Genomic DNA, 20355 nt, shown 5'->3' on the forward strand with positions numbered 1-20355 from the left:
CGGCGCACGACGATGCTCTGTCGCGCCCAGGGCGTGTCTGGCGCGCGTCCGGCGCGTTCTGGGCACGTCGGGCACGGCGCGTTCCCGGCGGAGCAGGGTTCCTCCGCGACCATAGCTAGTGCAGGCATGTCCAGTAGGGCCAGGGCGTGCTGGGGGACAAGGTTAGCATGGCTAGCAAGGTGTGGAGGCTAGGGTGGCATGGTGGGTGCATGCATGGCCGGCATGGCATGGTCTAGGGCTAGGTTTTCTTGTCCCCTTAGGGTTGCTGTGCAGGTGTAGGGAGAGAGGGGACATGGGAGCAAGATGGAGTGAAAGGGGGCAGTAGGGTTTGGGGTAGATCACTATTTCCAATAGTGTTGCATAGTTCCATAATTGCAAATTGATGAATTTTGTCCAAATTCAATTGAGTTCAAAGGTTGCAAGATTTGAATTGTGTGGGTTTAGTTGAGTTATAAATGACCAGAGACAACTATGTGGGGTGGTGGAATTTTACAAATCAAAGAATAGCAAAATTTGACAAAGTGAGATTGTTGTTCATATTAAAAAGTCTCAACTTTGCATGAGCATAGTTTTTGATCCAAGATGAATTTGGCATGGTGGTCTTTACCAAAGTCGTTCTCCTTGATGTGCTCTTGGATGACATGTAAAGAATTGGGAAAGTTTAGTTTGAAAAACTTGAAATAGAGAGGCTCAAAGTAGTGACCAGAATATAAATGGCAGATTTGATTATTATTGTATGTGAGCCAATTTTGAGTTTGAATTTGATTTGATTTGTGTTTCTTTGATTCCAAAAGTTGTAATAAGTGTTTAGTAGCATTATTCAACTAATGGTGAAGGCCCAATTGGTCTAGGTCAAAGATTTAGAAAAATGACATAAACCATATGTGAGGGTTTTGTGAATTTCTAACTTTTATTCTCTTATTTTTCTTTGCTTCATTTTGACAAGGGTGAGGTTTATTTGGTGTTAGATTGAGTTAGGTGAAAGGTTCAAACCATTTTGAGGCAATGGAGGTGGCTAGGTCAAGATTTGATAATTTGGCTATAACACATGAGAGGGGACATGTCAATTTTTCTTATTCTTGTAATGTGCTCCCCTTGCTTCACTTTGGCAAGGTTGAGGGTCAATTTAGGGTTAGATTAGGTTTAGAGATGGTTTCACACCATTTGGTAAAAGTAGAAGTGCATAGGACAAGAATTGGTGAAAATGGCTATGTGTCACATATGCCTCTATGCATATGTGGCATTTGATTTTTAGTTTGACTAGGCTTGACCCAATTGATGTTGTTGAGTGTTGAAATGGTATATAGGAGTGATCCAACCATTCACTACAAGTCTTAGGGTCAAGATCCTCAATTTCAGAAATTTGATATTTTGCTCTCATATGCCTCGATGGCATTATTACTTTTTTTTAAAAAAATCTTTTGTTTCACTTTGGATTGGGTTTGAGAAGTACTAGATAAGGTTTATGAAGGTTTTCCAATCCTCTAACTAAAGTAGAAAGGCCTAGGGTAAAGTTTTACAAAAATAGCCATAGGCACATATGCCTCTATGCATATGTTTGATTTTATTTTGTTTCACACTTGAATTGGTTGGTAAGTGCTTTGTTGAGTGTGTTGAGATATTTCAATTCATCTACTCAAGGTAGACAAGGCAAAGCTCATCATTTTCAACAAGTATCCATAGGCTTACATATGCCTTTTTCTTAAATAAGATCTTTTCTTTTTATTTTATTTTTCAAAGATTGATGACAAGAGGGATGAGGTTTAGGGTTTAGTAAGTTTGCAAGGGTTCACCACCATTTTAGCAAAGTAAGAAAAGTAGAGTTCAAAACCTCCATATTAGGGCTATAGGCCCACATATGTATTTGTCTTCCATTTTGGTTTCTCAAAATAGATCCAAAGGATTTCTGAGGAGGTTAGGGTTTAGGGTCTTTCTTATTTGATTTCTTTCTCTTTTAATTTTATTGGGTTTGTGATCTTCACTTGATCACTTTAGAGTTTTAGGGTTTATCACATAAGCATAATAACACTCATCATGGCAAAAACACAAGTAATAGGTAGGAGCACTAAGCATAGCACCCTATATAGGAAAAGTTTTTGTTGGTTCTCATTTTTGGAAAAAGGAAATTTATTTTCTCTTTGTTTTGAAATTTTGGGTGTTACAAACCCTTCCCCCTTAAACAAATCTCGTCCCGAGATTTTAAGAAAAGTTAGGTTCCTAAGAGAGATTGAGCGATATGATTTAGCAGAGAACATACTTGGCATGTTCTGAGGTGCTTCTTGAGCTTCGGTGGCCGTCATGTTGTAGTAGCGGCCGTTGTTGTTCGGGGTCTTTCTTGCGGCAAAGCGGCGTTGGTTCTGAGCAGGTGCAGCGGTGTTGCCGGCGATCTTGGCAAGTCTCTTGGGACACTCGTTGGAGTAGTGCCCCACTACACCACACTCATAACAAGTGATGGTGGCCTTGTCCTTGTTGGCGACGGGGATGGCGTTGCTTCCAGTCCTAGGGCCAGTGTTGTTGTTGTTGTTCCCGTTGTTGTGGTTGGTGTGATTGGGGTTGTTGTTGTTGCCTCCGGGCTTCGGGGGTCCTCCGTGGTTGTTGGTGTAGTTTGGGCGGTAGTTCTGAGCAGGGGGCTTGTTGTACTTTGGAGTATATCCTCCAGATGAGTTGTTGCGGTTCTTCTGGGTATTGCTGGACCCATGCTGATTCATCATCCGGCGCTTGCGGTTCTCATTGGCTTGGTGAAGCTTCCCTTCCATCTGGATGGCGGAGTCCACCAGAGCTTCTAGGTCAGCAAAGGGAATGTTGACCAGTACAGTCTGCATCTCGTCATGGAGTCCGTTCAGAAATCTTTCTTTCCTCTTCTCATTGGTATCGGTCTCGTCCGGGGCGTACCTTGACAGAGTAAGAAATCTGTCGCGGTATTCTACCACGGACATTCTTCCTTGCTTGAGTTCCCGGAACTCGTCTCTCATCTTCTTGATCAGTTCTTGGGGCACATGGTACTTGCTGAACTTCAGCTTGAAGTCTTCCCATGTCATGAACTGACCTCCGTTCATGGCACGGGTGCTTGTCCACCAAGCGCGGGCTGGTCCGGCAAGATAGTGGGTGGCAAACAAGACCTTCTCATTGGCTTCCACTCCAGCTACTTCCAAGTTATTCTCCATCGTCTGGAGCCAGTCATCGGCATCGAGGGGCTCTTCGGTCTTGTTGAAGATAGGTGGGTTGGTGTTCTGAAAGTTCTTCAGTTTTGACCCAGGGTGGTCGTGGTTTCCATGGCCGTTGTTGTTCTGAGCAATCTGCTGTAGTGCAGCAATGTTGGCCTGGCGTTCAGCTCTCTTGGCTTCTCGGTCTGCAATCATCATCTCTAGCATCTGCATCATGGCGTCCTGGGTGGCGCTGCGGGTTGGTGGGGCCATCTGAGTATCGGAGTAGATGATAGGATAAGAGGGAAATTTCTACGGTTTGTTTGAATTAAAGTTCACAAGTTTGAAACTTGAAAATTGAGTAGTGTTGAGGGGGTAAAAACCAACAACACTTTTTCATTCATACCAAACATCACACATTACAAATCTAACACACCGTTGGTTTGAAGAACCATTCATTCGCTCTACGATACAAGGGGATCCTGATACAACTCACACCTACTTAAGTGCTGGGGTGATACTACTCTTCCGGGTGGATTCTTCGTCTTCACGGGTGATGTGCTTGGCGAGAGGCGAGGGCGTTGTCCAAATCCCTGCGGGTTTTCTACAGCCTGAAGTCCTGGTGTGCTACATAGGGGTTCATCTCCGTGTGTGGGGGCATGGCCATCGATCGTCCCATGGAGTCATGTCTTGGGTAGTAGATGAAGCGAGTGTTCTTGATCTTGTTCTCATTTTGTCCACACAGACGGGAAATTGCTTCTTGCATAGCTCTGACTAGTCCTTCCTTCCAAGTGTTTCCCGTTACAGAAATCCAGATGGTTTCCCATACCGGGGCTCCAAGCTTTCTTCGTAGATCAGTAGAAACTTCCCACCGAGGTGTTTCTCCCGAGTGGTTGTTGAGGGGTATTCCGAAGAACTCGGGATACGGATGTCCTAGATATTCCACTAGTTGCTTCAAATCCTTTTCGAACCTTAGGTCGCCTCCGGGACCAAGCTGATAGACCTCCCATTGGTACTCCATCTGTGAGCAGTTTGGGTAAGTAAGTTAAAGAAGTAGTCAAGTGTGCAAAGTTTTAGGTAGTTCTACAAGGAAAAATTAGGGCATGAATTTCTCATTTTTAAAAAAGATCTCAAGGATGAGAGGGAGAATAAGTTTTTCCAAGTATTCACTTCTTTGGTTTTGAAACTAAGTTTTTTAGACGTCCATTCTAACTAGGGTCTTCTAAGGTCAAACTATGGCTCTGATACCAACTTGTCAACACCCGGATTTTTAAATCCAGATGCCTGTTATGCCATACATCGCAATCCCAGGAATATTGTTGTTGCGAGACATAACAGTTGAATATCATAAGTCATCATTCATTACATACCATAGTCGTCTTACAAATAGAGATCACATGATCCAATATTACACAAATAGTTGATCTATTGATCAACAGACACAAAGTTCATAGTTTCATAGCGGAAGTGTAAATAGAAGGGACTCTCTAGTCCACAGGCCAACGTCTTACGTCAGAAGATCTCCTAGTTGTCGTAGACATCCTGGGTGCCGTCATCTTGATAGTTCTGTTCCTCTTCATAGTCTAGCCATTTGAATAGCCAGGGACACAGCCGTGAGTACTTTAAAGTACTCGCAAACTAATACTAATGTAAGTGCTACAATTCTAGTAAGGGGTGCTAAGCTCTAGTTTATTTTGCATAAAGCCGATTTTAGTTCACAAACATTTTAGTAAACAACTCTTCATGTGCTAACTAACTCAAGTGGGAACATTAGTGTCATTCCCACAACTCTGTTGTGATTCAAAGTCAATGTCACCTTTCAAGTTCAAATTCACAAGTCACCATTCACCATTCATAGTTTTAGAAAAGTTCCGATGACGGAACAGTATGGCCTTCCCAACTGTCCATGACCGCGGACGCGGCTATTCGAATAGGTTAAACTCTGCAGAGGTTGTACACTTGTGCCACAACAATTGCAATAGCTCGTCAGGGGTAACTGGCCCTGATTTATCGTACGCAGTACGCGAACTACCAATCCTAACCTTTCATTTACATGCCCTAGTATAGGCACCTCTCCCCATGAGCTTGGCCTCCCGGTGATAGCCAACTGTTATCCCGGGAACTGCACAGGGCTTGGCCGTACAATTCACCTCAGTTCACGTCATTTCACTTTCAATGGAGGCAGCCTCGGCATAACCCCTATGACGCTTGTTCAGAGGGAACCCATACTAAGACACCTAAATTTCCAGCTAAGCCTTACCCAGATTCAGGTATTGTGGGGGTACTTGTAAAATTGGAATGGTATCGCATCCGAACCCAACCATCAGTTTTTGTAAAGTTCACCAAGTCATTCACAGATCATATTCACCTTCAAAATCTTTCAAATAGAATGACTCATCATTCCAAGGTTTTCAAAGTCATTTCATTTCACAAGTTCCCAACTAAGGTAGTCACTTTTAATTTAGCACTAGCATCTAAGTATGAGGGGTGCTAAGTACTTTGCTTTGCTTCTAGGCTAACCTTGATACTCTTGTACTAATCCAATACTAATCAAGTGAATCATAAATCAGAAGTACTTTGATAAAGCAAAAGTAAATAAAAGCTTGTAAAGTAAAACTGGGAAATAGGATCATAAGCATAATAAATGGGGTAATGCCTTGCTCATGGTGAGCTTTGCACTTTGCAAGAGTATTATCTTGCTTTGCTTGAGGGAGACTAACTTTACTACTCTAGTAAATTTCTCTACTTTGACCCAAGTTAACTATAGAAGTAACTTCTTGAGAAAACAAGTAAAAACTTGTAAGATATAAACTTGGGATAGGCTTATGTAAGAAAAGATAAGATTCATGGTGCCTTGCCCCAAGGGGCTTTGCACTTTGCAAGAATATTAGCTTGCCTTGGTTGAGGTGGTGGTCAAAGTTCTCTTCTCCTTCCTCTTTGTAGAAGACCTCCTCCTCCTGATAGTCTCCGGTACTAGCGTCTAAAATACGAATACGGGGTACACAATCATCATACCAAACTTACATACTAAACTAAGCACACACAAGATTTACACAACTTAAACTGGCATCACACACTACTATTAAGTGGGTGGATGGGTTCCTTTCTTATTTTAAGAAAAATAATTTCCTCTCATACTAACTTAGGTGTTACTTTCAATTACTTAGAGAAATAATTTCCTCTCATTATCTTATTAAGATTTAATTTCTCTTATGAATAATATATGACCTAGGTTGACCAAAGTCAACCTCTTCATACTTATCATCTGAGAAAATGATTTAAATGAGGTTCCATACCTCATGCAATTTAATACTAACATGGTAGTGATTTAATGTCACCAAATAACTCAATATGAGATTTTATAGACCATGGTCACTACCTCATGTTGAATTACTTGAGAACAAGATTTAAATGAGAGGAATACCTCTCATATGATTTAACACATAGTTGTAACTAAGTTAACAACTACTATTGAGGTGATGTAATATCATCAACAATTCATTTGAGACATATATGACCAGAGTCTCTACCTCATTTTTAATTGTTCATGACAAGATTTAAGTGAGAGAAAAACTCCCCTATGATTTATTAATAGTTTTGGACAATATCTTTGACTAGAAATAGCCATATAGTCCTTTAATTAATCTAGGCCATGATCATCCAAAGTAAGCATGGTATATTTTTGCATAAATAATTAGTACAAGTGTAATGTGATTTATAGGAGTTGGAATTGACTTAAAATCATTTGTGGTTGATTTTTAATAATTATTCTAAGGCAGAAAAGTCCCTGTCTTGTTTATTTTGCTACTTTAATTCTACAAACAGATATGGGTTTGAATCCAACGGCATTATGTAGATAAAACTCTAAGCTTTCCAATTATATAAAATTTGTAAAATTTGGCCAAGTAGATTTGGATTTATTCAATTTTTAACACAGCATCAGTTTGCAATTTATCTAAAAAGAATTAAACGAAATTTGAAATTAAACTGGGGGCGGGAAACGAAGTGGGCCGATTTGTTTGAAAAGCAGGAAGGCCAGCCCAGTAACATTTCGGGCCAGCTGACAGAAGGGGCCCGCGCGTCAGTGTGTTTAAAACACCGAAACGGTATGGGGGAAGGAGGGGCGTTGGATTAAAGAAGATCCAACGGCCGTGGGTCGTCACCTTCCGCGACATGAGCTCATCGGAGAGCGAACCCTACCGGCGGCCAGAGGGTCGCGACGAGGGCTTACCGGCGTCCAGCAGGGTCAGCGAGGCGGGCGATCGGCGTTGAAGACGCGGCGGTTCGATGGAGGGTCGCAGCAGCACGTGGGGTGGACGCAATCGACGACGTCGTCTGCTACGGGCTCCGGCGAACTCCGTTCAAATACCGGCGACTGGAGGCTTAATCGGGGTGGAGAAGTGGTTGAGGAGATTAAGGAGAAAGAGGGGAGGCGACTGGTGTGAGGATTGGAGGCGCGGGTGTCCTCCTTTTATAGGAGCGTGAGGTGGCTGTGGGGTGCTGTGGCAAGTCGACCCTGGTGCGGCGGTTCCGGTGGGCTAGAGGGGTAGGCGAGGGCGGCGGTAGGTAGGCAATGTCGAGGCGAAGCTAGGGAGCTTGGCGGCGCAGCAAATGGTGGTCCGTGGCTTGCAGGAGGCGTGGGGGTCCCCGCAGTACCGTGGCGGACGGGCGGCGATGCCGCTGCCGCGGCGAGGCCGCGAGCGTGAGTCGGGGAGCTTGACGGTCGGGCGGTGGTCGTCCCGTGGAGCTTGCTGGTGAGAGGAGAAAGCGAGAGGGGGCCTGGGTCGACGGCGCACGGCGATGCTCTGTCGCGCCCAGGGCGTGTCTGGCGCGCGTCCGGCGCGTTCTGGGCACGTCGGGCACGGCGCGTTCCCGGCGGAGCAAGGTTCCTCCGCGACCATAGCTAGTGCAGGCGTGTCCAGTAGGGCCAGGGCGTGCTGGGGGACAAGGTTGGCATGGCTAGCAAGGTGAGGAGGCTAGGGTGGCATGGTGGGTGCATGCATGGCCGGCATGGCATGGTCTAGGGCTAGGTTTTCTTGTCCCCTTAGGGTTGCTGTGCAGGTGTAGGGAGAGAGGGGACAGGGGAGCAAGATGGAGTGAAAGGGGGCAGTAGGGTTTGGGGTAGATCACTATTTCCAATAGTGTTGCATAGTTCCATAATTGCAAATTGATGAATTTTGTCCAAATTCAATTGAGTTCAAAGGTTGCAAGATTTGAATTGTGTGTGTTTAGTTGAGTTATAAATGACCAGAGACAACTATGTGGGGTGGTGGAATTTTACAAATCAAAGAATAGCAAAATTTGACAAAGTGAGATTGTTGTTCATATTAAAAAGTCTCAACTTTGCATGAGCATAGTTTTTGATCCAAGATGAATTTGGCATGGTGGTCTTTACCAAAGTTGTTCTCCTTGATGTGCTCTTGGATGACATGCAAAGAATTGAGAAAGTTTGGTTTGAAAAACTTGAAATAGAGAGGCTCAAAGTAGTGACCAGAATATAAATGGCAGATTTGACTATTATTGTATGTGAGCCAATTTTGAGTTTGAATTTGATTTGATTTGTGTTTCTTTGATTCCAAAAGTTGTAATAAGTGTTTAGTAGCATTATTCAACTAATGGTGAAGGCCCAATTGGTCTAGGTCAAAGATTTAGAAAAATGACATAAACCATATGTGAGGGTTTTGTGAATTTCTAACTTTTATTCTCTTATTTTTCTTTGCTTCATTTTGACAAGGGTGAGGTTTATTTGGTGTTAGATTGAGTTAGGTGAAAGGTTCAAACCATTTTGAGGCAATGGAGGTGGCTAGGTCAAGATTTGATAATTTGGCTATAACACATGAGAGGGGACATGTCAATTTTTCTTATTCTTGTAATGTGCTCCCCTTGCTTCACTTTGGCAAGGTTGAGGGTCAATTTAGGGTTAGATTAGGTTTAGAGATGGTTTCACACCATTTGGTAAAAGTAGAAGTGCATAGGATAAGAATTGGTGAAAATGGTTATGTGTCACATATGCCTCTATGCATATGTGGCATTTGATTTTTAGTTTGACTAGGCTTGACCCAATTGATGTTGTTGAGTGTTGAAATGGTATATAGGAGTCATCCAACCATTCACTACAAGTCTTAGGGTCAAGATCCTCAATTTCACAAATTTGATATTTTGCTCTCATATGCCTCGATGGCATTATTACTTTCTTTTTTTTAAAATCTTTTGTTTCACTTTGGATTGGGTTTGAGAAGTACTAGATAAGGTTGATGAAGGTTTTCCAATCCTCTAACTAAAGTAGAAAGGCCCAGGGTAAAGTTTTACAAAAATAGCCATAGGCACATATGCCTCTATGCATATGTTTGATTTTATTTTGTTTCACACTTGAATTGGTTGGTAAGTGCTTTGTTGAGTGTGTTAAGATATTTCAATTCATCTACTCAAGGTAGACAAGGCAAAGCTCATCATTTTCAACAAGTATCCATAGGCTTGCATATGCCTTTTTCTTAAATAAGATCTTTTCTTTTTATTTTATTTTTCAAAGATTGATGACAAGAGGGATGAGGTTTAGGGTTTAGTAAGTTTTGCAAGGGTTCACCACCATTTTAGCAAAGTAAGAAAAGTAGAGTTCAAAACCCCATATTAGGGCTATAGGCCCACATATGTATTTGTCTTCCATTTTGGTTTCTCAAAATAGATCCAAAGGATTTCGGAGGAGGTTAGGGTTTAGGGTCTTTCTTATTTGATTTCTTTCTCTTTTAATTTTATTGGGTTTGTGATCTTCACTTGATCACTTTAGAGTTTTAGGGTTTATCACATAAGCATAATAACACTCATCATGGCAAAAACACAAGTAATAGGTAGGAGCACTAAGCATAGCACCCTATATAGGAAAAGTTTTTGTTAGTTCTCATTTTTGGAAAAAGGAAATTTATTTTCTCTTTGTTTTGAAATTTGGGGTGTTACACCTAGGGAGAGCTTTAGTCAATGGATCTGCTATATTCAGATCAGTGTGTACTTTGCAAATCTTTACTTCTCCATCTTCGATGTACTCGCGAATCGAGTGATAACGCAGCTTGATATGCTTCAGCCTCTTGTGTGACCTTGGTACTTGTGCATTGGCGATGGCACCCATGTTGTCACAGTAGATGACTAGTGGGTCCAATGCACTAGGAACCACACCGAGCTCTACAATGAACCTCTTCATCCATACCGCTTCTGATGAAGCCTCTGAAGCCGCTATGTACTCTAATTCTATTGAAGACTTCGCCACCGTGCACTGCTTCGAGCTTGCCCACCATCGCAAAGCACCATTCAATATAAACACGTACCCAGACTGTGACTTAGAGTCATCAGGATCAGTGTTCCAACTTGCATCGGTGTAACTTGTTACAACGAGCTCTTGGTCACCTCCATAACAAAGAAACATATCCTTAGTTCTTTTCAAGTACTTTAGGATATTCTTGACCGCTGTATAGTGTTCCATTCCTGGATCACTTTGATATCTGCTAGTCAAACTAACAACATGTGCTATATCCGGTCTAGTACATAGCATGGCATACATAATAGAGCCTACTGCCGAGGCATAGGGGATCTGACTCATCCTTTCTCTTTCTTCTGCCGTAGCCGGACCTTGAGTCTTACTCAAGATTTTGCCTGGTAACATAGGTAAGAATCCTTTCTTACTTTCGTCCATTCTAAACTTCTTTAGAATCTTGTCCAGGTATGTACTCTGTGATAGCCCTATTAGACGTCTTGATCTATCTGTATAAATCTTGATGCCTAATATGTATGATGCTTCACCAAGGTCTTTCATTGAAAAACTATTATTCAAATCACCTTTTACACTGCTTAATATTTCTATATCATTCCCAATCAATAATATGTCATCTACATATAATATCAGGAATGCTACAGAGCTCCCACTCACTTTCTTGTAAATACAGGCCTCTCCATGACACTGTATAAACCCGAAGTCTTTGATCACTTTATCAAAGCGTCGGTTCCAACTTCTCGATGCTTGCTTCAGTCCATAAATTGAACGCTGAAGTTTGCATACTTTGTTAGCATTTTTAGGATCGACAAAACCTTTGGGTTGTACCATATACAACTCTTCCTCAATGTCTCCATTAAGGAACGCCGTTTTGACATCCATCTGCCAAATCTCATAATCGAAAAATGCAGCTATTGCTAACAAAATCCTCACAGACTTTAGCTTCGCTACAGGTGAGAAAGTCTCATCGTAGTCAACACCTTGAATTTGTCGGAAACCCTCTGTGACAAGTCGAGCTTTATAGACAGTAATATTACCATCAACATCTGTTTTTCTCTTGAAGATCCATTTATTCTCGACAGCCTTGCGGCTATCAGGTAAGTCTACCAAAGTCCACACTTTGTTATCATACATGGATCCCATTTCGGATTTCATGGCTTCTTGCCATTTGTTGGAATCTGGGCTCATCATTGCTTCTTCATACGTCGCAGGGTCTTCATCATTGTTGTCCACAATCATGACATTTAGACAAGGATCATACCAATCAGGAGTGGCACGTTCCCTTGTCGATCTGCGAGGTTCAGTAGCTATCTCGTTCGAAGTTTCATGATCATTATCATTAGCTTCCTCTGTTGCCGGTGTAGGCGGCACAGGAACAACTTCCGGTACTGCGCTACTCTGATCAACTAGTGAAGATTCATCAATCTCATCGAGTTCTACTTTTCTTCCAGTCACTTCTTTAGTGAGAAATTCTTTCTCAAGAAAGGTTCCGTTCTTAGCAACAAATATTTTGCCTTCGGATCTGTGATAGAAAGTGTACCCTATAGTTTCCTTAGGGTATCCTATGAAGACGCATTTCTCCGCTTTGGGTTCTAGCTTGTCCGGTTGTAATTTTTTTACATAGGCTTCGCAACCCCAAACTTTAAGGAACGACAGCTTAGGTTTCTTGTTAAACCATAATTCATACGGTGTCATTTCAACGGATTTAGATGGTGCTATATTTAAAGTGAATGCGGCAGTCTCTAATGCATAACTCCAAAATGATAACGGCAAATCAGTAAGAGACATCATAGAACGAACCATATCTAAGAGAGTTCGATTACGACGTTCGGACACACCGTTTCATTGTGGTGTTCCCGGCGGTGTCAATTGTGAAAGTATTCCGCATTTCTTTAAATGCATGCCAAACTCATAACTCAGATATTCACCTTCGCGATCAAATCGTAGAAGTTTAATCTTCTTGTTACGTTGATTTTCTACTTCACTTTGGAATTCCTTGAACTTCTCGAAAGTTTCGGATTTATGTTTCATGAAATAGATATACCCATATCTACTCAGATCATCTGTGAAGGTTAGAACATAACGATAACCACCGCGCGAGGCTACACTCATTGGTCCTCACACATCGGTATGTATGATTTCTAATAAGTCTGTAGCTCGCTCCATAATACCAGAGAATGGAGTCTTAGTCATTTTTCCCATCAGACATGCTTCGCATCTATCAAGTGACTCAAAGTCAAGTGATTCAAGTAATCCATCAGTATGGAGTTTCTTCATGCGTTTCATTCCAATATGACCAAGACGACAGTGCCATATATAAGTAGAATTATCATTCAATTTAATTCGCTTATCATCAATGATATGTATATGTGTATCACTACTATCGAGATCTAACAGAAATAAGCCATTCTTTTCAGGTGCTCGACCATAAAAAATATTATCTATTATATTTTATATTATTAAAACAACAAACAATCAATGGTGTAGATTAGCTAGACATAATCAAAAACAATAACAACAGCTAAGATTAACTTCCTAGCGTACGTCCGGCCGGTGGCAGATTTTGAGATGCCCAAAATATCCTTTCCCCACACGTCTAATCTAAACTTTTTGTACGAGACAGACAGCTCCAAAGAAAACCTATTACGGAAGTCACGACTAGAAATCCGATCTGGCGCCGCCTCTCATACGGCCGTCGTCGCCGCCGCTACCCGGCTCTTCTGGATCTTTCGTAGCCTTTCCTTCTCTACGTTTGTGCGCTGCGATGCCTCCAATTCCCAATGGAAAGTTTCTGCCAACATTCACCAAGGTAAGTCGATCACCTAGACATAGCAATGCTTTCTTTTTTCGTTAGATTGATTTGAAAGCAGGGAGGTTGGTGTTCTGTGAGTCCGTTTTAACCACCAATGATTGGCACGAGTCTAGATTTCTTGGTTGCAGTTGAGAAATTATATTTATGCTTACAATGATGTTTTGGCTGGCTGTTCTGGGGTTCTGGTAGCTCAGTACGTGCGCGTTAGATGAATGGCAAGGTCGGCTTTTTATTGGTAGAGAACTCACATGATTTCTAGCAATAGAAGAACCTAGGTGTTAATCACCAAAGCTAATATATGATATTTTTCACTTTTGTTTCAGGTATGCGGTCACTATAATTAGTTAATCCAAAAGGAGCAGGGCCATGTTTTCCACAACAATGAAGCAAGTTCACATAGTCCATGAATTCACATGATACGGAGTACCCAATTGGGCCATTCGCATGTCACTATTTAACTATTAAGCAGATCACGCTCAGGTTTGTACACTGCACTTCTAGATTTACCGACAGCGCTTTTTACACTTGCTTTCGGTGTTGGCATGGTTTAATTCGTTCAGAGAGAAACATGTTGGCATCTTAATTACTTCGTCCAATCCATAATAAGAACAAATTTGAACTAAATTTCCAACGCTTTTTATGGATCGCAGGGAGAATTCAGTAATGTATTAGATGGGCTCCCTCCGAACGAAAAATCCTTCGCCTATTACATTGTGTGATAGATATAGAAAATATAGAGTGTTTATTAGTTTATACATCTTTTCCCTTCAGAATATAAAATGATATCTTCTGAATCACATTCACATCGATTATTATTATAGACTTTGTTTTCAATTCCATGTAGTGATTTGTGATGCTATTTCGTAACTGGTAGAAAGTTCTGGTAGTCCATGATTTTTTTTGGAAAAGAAGATAGTCCATGAATTTAGATGATATGGAGAACCCAATTAGGACATTCACATGCCACCATTTAACTATTAAGTAGATCACGCTCAGGTTTGTATACTGCACGTACTTTCAGATTTACCCAGAGTGCTTTTTGCAATGTTGTGCGTAACTACTTTTGATGATAAGAAAAAAATGGATGAACCATTTGAATTTTGCAAAATCTTATACATCAAAACTGGCGAATACTTCATGTTATAACCAATAAAGTTAGGAGTATTTATCTTTGTATCCTATTTCAGTGATGTAGTACCATGTTTTACTTTCTTTCGGTGTTGGCACGGTTAACACCCACGCTTCAGCGCCGTCCACCGTATGTAATCACGCCGGAGTCCGTCATATATACTTGAGGCTGCGCCTCACTCGGAATTGACACTAGTGGAAAACGGGGCAATAGGCCCGGTCCATTTGGGCCTTTAGACCCGGTTCCCGAACCGGGACCAACTAGGCGGGACTAAAGGGGGTACCCTTTAGTCCCGGTTCAAAGATAAACCGGGCCTAAAGGCCTCGACACGTGGTGCGGCCAGGGAGCTCGCGGTGGAAGGGCTTTGGTCCCGGTTCGTGGTACGAACCGGGCCTATGTTTCTCTGCCGCGGCAGAGAATTGCTATTTCTCTGCCGCGGCACAGATTTAGGCTGTGCCAGCGTTTCTCTGCCGCGGCAGAGAAACAGGGCATTTCTCTGCCGCGGCAGAGTTTCAGCAATGCATATATATATCATTCAAGAAACCACAAAAAATTGTCATGAATATATATAGACATCGTCAACAGTACACGACATAGTCAACACAGTACACGTAATGCATGCATATTTACAATACAACATCTCCTGAACGAATATCCTCCGCCGTCACGATCTTCCGATAGTGCTCTCCACCTGGGGTAAGGACCTCGGTAATAAAGAATCCCGCGATTTCCTCTTGAATTGCTTTTATTTGATCCGCTGTTATGAGAGTGTCCCGCAGGCGTGTCATCTATATTTAAAAAAGGAGATCAATATATGAATGGAACTCAATACAATAGATGGTACTAATTAAGATTAATTGTGAAAATTTGTTATCGTACACGAGTGTGGTGTATTTGGGCATCCCCACCCTTGGGACAGGACATGTCACGCATGAAGGTGCAGACGTAGTATCCACATAAGTTATTCCCTTGTTCCTGCCTCATACACTTTACGAAAAAATAGTTCGATCAAACTAATAATCAAGCATCGTATTGAAAGTAAATATCATATATAAAGTTTCACGGACATAGCTATATATATAGTACTACTTACAGGGTAATCTCTAAATGTAAGCTCCGGTTTCCATTCACCCGGAACAGTATTGATGAACCGTTTCCAAGCCCTGCCCGACAAAAAATAATGAGTAAATGAGTAATTGATTAGTTGATGATATCTTCGAATTAGAGCAGATGAAGATGCCAATACGAAATTGATTGAAACTACCTCTGGAGGATGGCAGCCATGTCCGCCCATTCCGCATATTCTTTACGTTTCGAGTCCATGACGTTTACGACTCCAAGGTGAAGATCAATGATTAGGAGAATAAAGTGGAAACTGCACAAGCATAGCTTAATGATTACGAGAAGAAAGTGGAAGGTGCACAAGCATAATGTATGTTATATATAACACTCACTTGAAGTTGTAGGGAAAGAATATATCCTCTTTGTCTGCTTGCTTCTCTAAAAACATTACGATGTTGTCCTCTGTGTCCTTGGGGTACCGTCGAACCGTAACTTCATGAACTGTGTTTGGGTCTATGAACCCCAGCGGTAGGAGCTTGCCTCTTTTGTATTCCAGCTTCTTCATTCTGCATAATTAAATGTATAGCGTACACAAAGAATATAATGAGGATAATTGTTAGTGCAAATGAATGAGCTACAAACTTAATTACACAAATAAATCACTTACAGGTGCAGTAGTAACCGATGACAGCTTTGTCGAGGGCGTCTTGATTGAATAACTGAAACAGTTCTTCTAACTCAAGGTTTATCTCGTCTTCCCCCCGGAAGTAATGCTCATCTCTAAGATACACCGTGATGTAGCTTTCACATCTTCGACAGGCTTTCAGGTACCAGTCATGCAACCTTCGCATCTGAGTCCCTAGACGCGCGAGCTCGCCAGGTTTGACGAGATCAGATCCGTATCTATACTTGTTTACCACTTGAGCCGTTGGATAGTAATCTTCGTACTCAACTGATGATACATGAGCTCTAGCCGCCCGTTCGATCATAGATGCAGTCTCCGGATCATGATATGGCTCCACGATGAAGTGGGGTGCGGCCTGAATGTCCTGTCGTCCAAGCTGGGCGACTTTTTTTGCTTCTTTGCTCGCTCTAGAGGACTGTCCAAGAGAGCGGTCATAATCAGCTCTCAGCTCAGGTCTCTTCATTCTCGTCTCGGCAAAGTGCTTCACTGTCTGCGGTGGAATAAACATCTTCTTCGGCGCAAGAAACGCCTTTTGCTCTTCAGTCTGCTCATGTGGTAACAACTCTGGAGTCTGTGCCCTCACTGGAGTTGATGATCTCTTCGGAGCTGTAGGAGGTGCCGCGGACCGCTTCCTCTTTTGCTTAGGTGGAAGCGGCGGAGTCTCCTGACGAGGAGGAGGAGGCGGCGGAGTATTTTCACGCGGAGGAGACTGGTCATGGATAGGGGAATCATCATCGCGCAGAGGAGAATCATCACGCGGAGGAGACTGCACAGGTGGCGGAGGAGGCGGAGGTGGCCTGCTTGTTGGCTTCTTACCTGGAAACACAATGTTCTCCTTCCGCCATTGCACGGTGGTTCTACGGGCTTCTCCCAGTTCTTTGATTTCCCCATCTTCACCTGCAGGGTGCTCAAGCACCAACCCCTCATACTCTCTCAACACTTCATCCACCATCACAACAAAGAAAGTCGTCTTGGACCGGACGGCAATGGTAAGACCTTGTAGGTAAGAGGATGCCGACCGCCGCCTTGAAGGATAGGTTGAAAACTTTAACATGCAGCTCACAAGGACGGCTCTCAGTGAGATCATCCACGGGGGGGTAGCGAGGAGGCTCGACCACCTGGTCATCATCATCATCATTATCCACCTGCTGAGAGGAAGCCACGCTGCTTTTCCGGTGTGGTTGAGATTGCAGCGGGGCGAGGGCATTGAGGAGTGTAGGATCTACAGCCTGCCCCCGAGCCATCTGAGATGTAAGTACTTGGGTTACCATGGTTAATTGGGCTTGCATGGTGCTCATACCCTCCTCTAAGTTAGCCAGGCGGTCTGTTTCCCTTGCCTTCCTCCTCTCATGGCTTTTATCAGGAAATCTCTTCCTTTCCGCAGGAAAGCCATACTTCCACGGAACGGAGCCTGCTGTGCCTCGTGTTCGTCCGCCGTGTTCTTTGTTCCCAAGGGCGCGTGTCAGCTCATCGTTCTCTCTTTCGGGCTGGAACAACCCCGCCTCCACGTCCCTATGTGCTTTTTCCAGGGCATCAATGGGAACCTTCAGATGAGCTTTCTTATAGATGCACTTCCCTGTTTCTGGATCCAACGTTCCCCCAATCCCGTAGAACCACTCCTTGCACCGTTCGATCCAACCGTGTGTCCCTAATCTGATCCCGTTATCGGTCGGTCAGTTCCGCCTCAGCTGCCTGCCACTTAGGACGGTTAGCCCCGTATCCACCGGACCCAGAATTTGGTGATATAGCTTCAACGCAGCATTTGCCTTATTTATTTCCGACCTTCTCAAAAATTCTTCTGACTCCGTGCTGTACTTCACGAATTCGTCCCAGTGATTTTTTACCTTCTCACTGTCCGGAGTCTTCTTTAACTTGATAAGGCAGCGCAATCTTTTCTTGTGGCTCTTGAATAGTTCGGCCATCTTCTTCTTGCCAAACTCGCGGAGGGCCTGCTCCATCCTGGCCTTTTCAGCGTCACCCCCTCTTCGGGTACTATGTTGAAATGTGACATGAGCTTGTTCATAATGCTGTTTTTGGCTACATCATCGATATAAAGACCTTGAGCTTCTTCCTCTGCAGACAGCACTAGTCCCTTCGGCTTGTGCCATTCTCGAACGGTGATCGGGACGTGGTCCCTAACAAGCACTCCGCATTGAGCTATAAATGAATTTGAACCTATCTCTCGGAGCAATCGGTTTACGATCCTTCTCGATGTGGGTGATGTCGTGCCTAACACCGTCATCCAACTTTTTGGCCGGGCCTCGCTTCCTCGACTTTACAGAAGAAGTGCTCGATCCGGAGGGCTAAAAAAGAAATAGTTCATAGTCAGTACAATTTCATTAGTTAATGCATCTAGTCGATCAACAGCGGCTTAATTAATTTATATACCTCGGTGATAACTACAGTTCGGGAGCCATTATGATGATCTTGTTCCTCACCGGCGCCACTAGGATCTTCTTCCTCAATATCCTCCGCTCCCTCACCGGAGTCATTCAAATAAGTTGCGGTGACATCGTCACCGCCATCATCTGGAATAACGTCGTCGTCGCGATCATCCAGAGTACCGTTTGCTATGAGTTCCTCCATGAAATTTTCTTGAATTTCATCTCTGTCCATGCTTTCTACAACGACCTGCAAGCTATACATAGGAACCATCATATGATCAAATTAAGGATAATGCAGAAAACTGAAAATGGAGTTACATATGTGTAGTTCTTAACTAAGGATCGATAATATAGTGCTGAAAGCAGATACTGCAGTTACATGCATACATAGATCGGGTTCATGTTTATTTAACCCTAATACATATCAATCACTACTACAACCACTCAACCGCGCAGACCGGGTCCTAGAGGGCGCCGACCGGGTCCTGAGCCGCGCTGGGTGTGCCCCCAAAGCCACGGAACAACAACGGGAGCATAGCTAACATGAGATCCCCGCATAATGCTCCATCCGGTCCTATACATGTTGTCTAACGCGTACATGTAACGGCGAACGTGCTGGTCCTCCGCTTCAATGCGCTGAGCTACCTCCTCCGGCGGGGCTGGCTCCCTCTGAAACGACCGTGGCCCATAAGACCTCCACCAAAGAATATCCGGGTCGACAACGGGACCCGGATTCCGCACCAAGGTGCGCGACCCGGAAGCTAAGACCTCCCAGTGCCACCCCGGCGGAGCCCAGTCCCGGACCTCCCCCATCTGCTCCATCTCCTCTAGAAGAGTCAGACCACGGCGCGGCGGCTGTCGCGGCATCGTAGCTACGAAAACAAATCATATATATATGTACCAACGTTAACATAAATTAAAAAATAACTTCACTATATGTTAGTCGGCGCCGGCACTACCATTTGGGGGGCGCCGGCACTACATACTCTATTCTGGGGGCGCCGGCAGGGGCGCCGGCACTACCGCGTAAGAGGGCACCGGCACAACATCTTCTATTTGGGGGCGCCGGCAAGAGCGTCAGCACACCACGTAAGGGGGCGCCGGCACAACATCCTCTATTTGGGGGGCGCCGGCACTACCGCGTAAGGGGGCGCCGGCGTACATCCTCTATTTGGGGGGCGCCGGCACTACCGCGTAAGGGGGCGCCGGCGTACATCTCTATTTGGGGGGCGCCGGCACTACCGCGTAAGGGGGCACCGCGCGGCGTACATCTCTAGGGGGCGCCGGCCGGCGTACATCTCTATTTGGGGGGGTGCCGGCGTTTTTGCGCGCTAACTATTTTACACTAACACACTAACTATTGTTTTAACTAAAGTTCTAACTATTTTTCACTAACACACTAACTAAATAATTTAGTAACTAATTTTACTAATTAATTTTCTAACTATATTGTTTTAACTAATTTTTCTAACTTAACAAACTAATCTAATTTTTCTAACTAATTAACAAACTAAACTAATTTTTCTAACTTAACAAACTAATCTAATTTTTCTAACTAATTAACAAACTAATCTAAAAAAAAGACTAAAAAAGAAAGAAAAAAAAAGGCCGGGTGGCCGGCCGGGGCTCTCACCTTGATTGCTTGCCGGCGGAGAGGAGGCGCGCGGCGGTGGAGGAGAGAGGAGGCGGCGGCGGGCGTGGAGGAAGCGGCGCCGGCGGTGGAGGAGTGGCGGCGGAGAGCGGAGTGGCGGCCGGCGGCGGTCGAGGGCCCGCGGCCGCACGCGCGCGGGAGAGAAGAGGCGCGGGCGGGCGGCGTGTGACGTGCGCGGCGGTGGCGGTGACGCTGGCGGCGGGCGGCGGCGGCGCGACAGCGCGGCAGCTG

The sequence above is a fragment of the Lolium perenne genome, chromosome 3, assembly GCF_019359855.2.
Source record: "Lolium perenne isolate Kyuss_39 chromosome 3, Kyuss_2.0, whole genome shotgun sequence".
In the NCBI taxonomy this organism is placed as follows: Eukaryota; Viridiplantae; Streptophyta; class Magnoliopsida; order Poales; family Poaceae; genus Lolium; species Lolium perenne.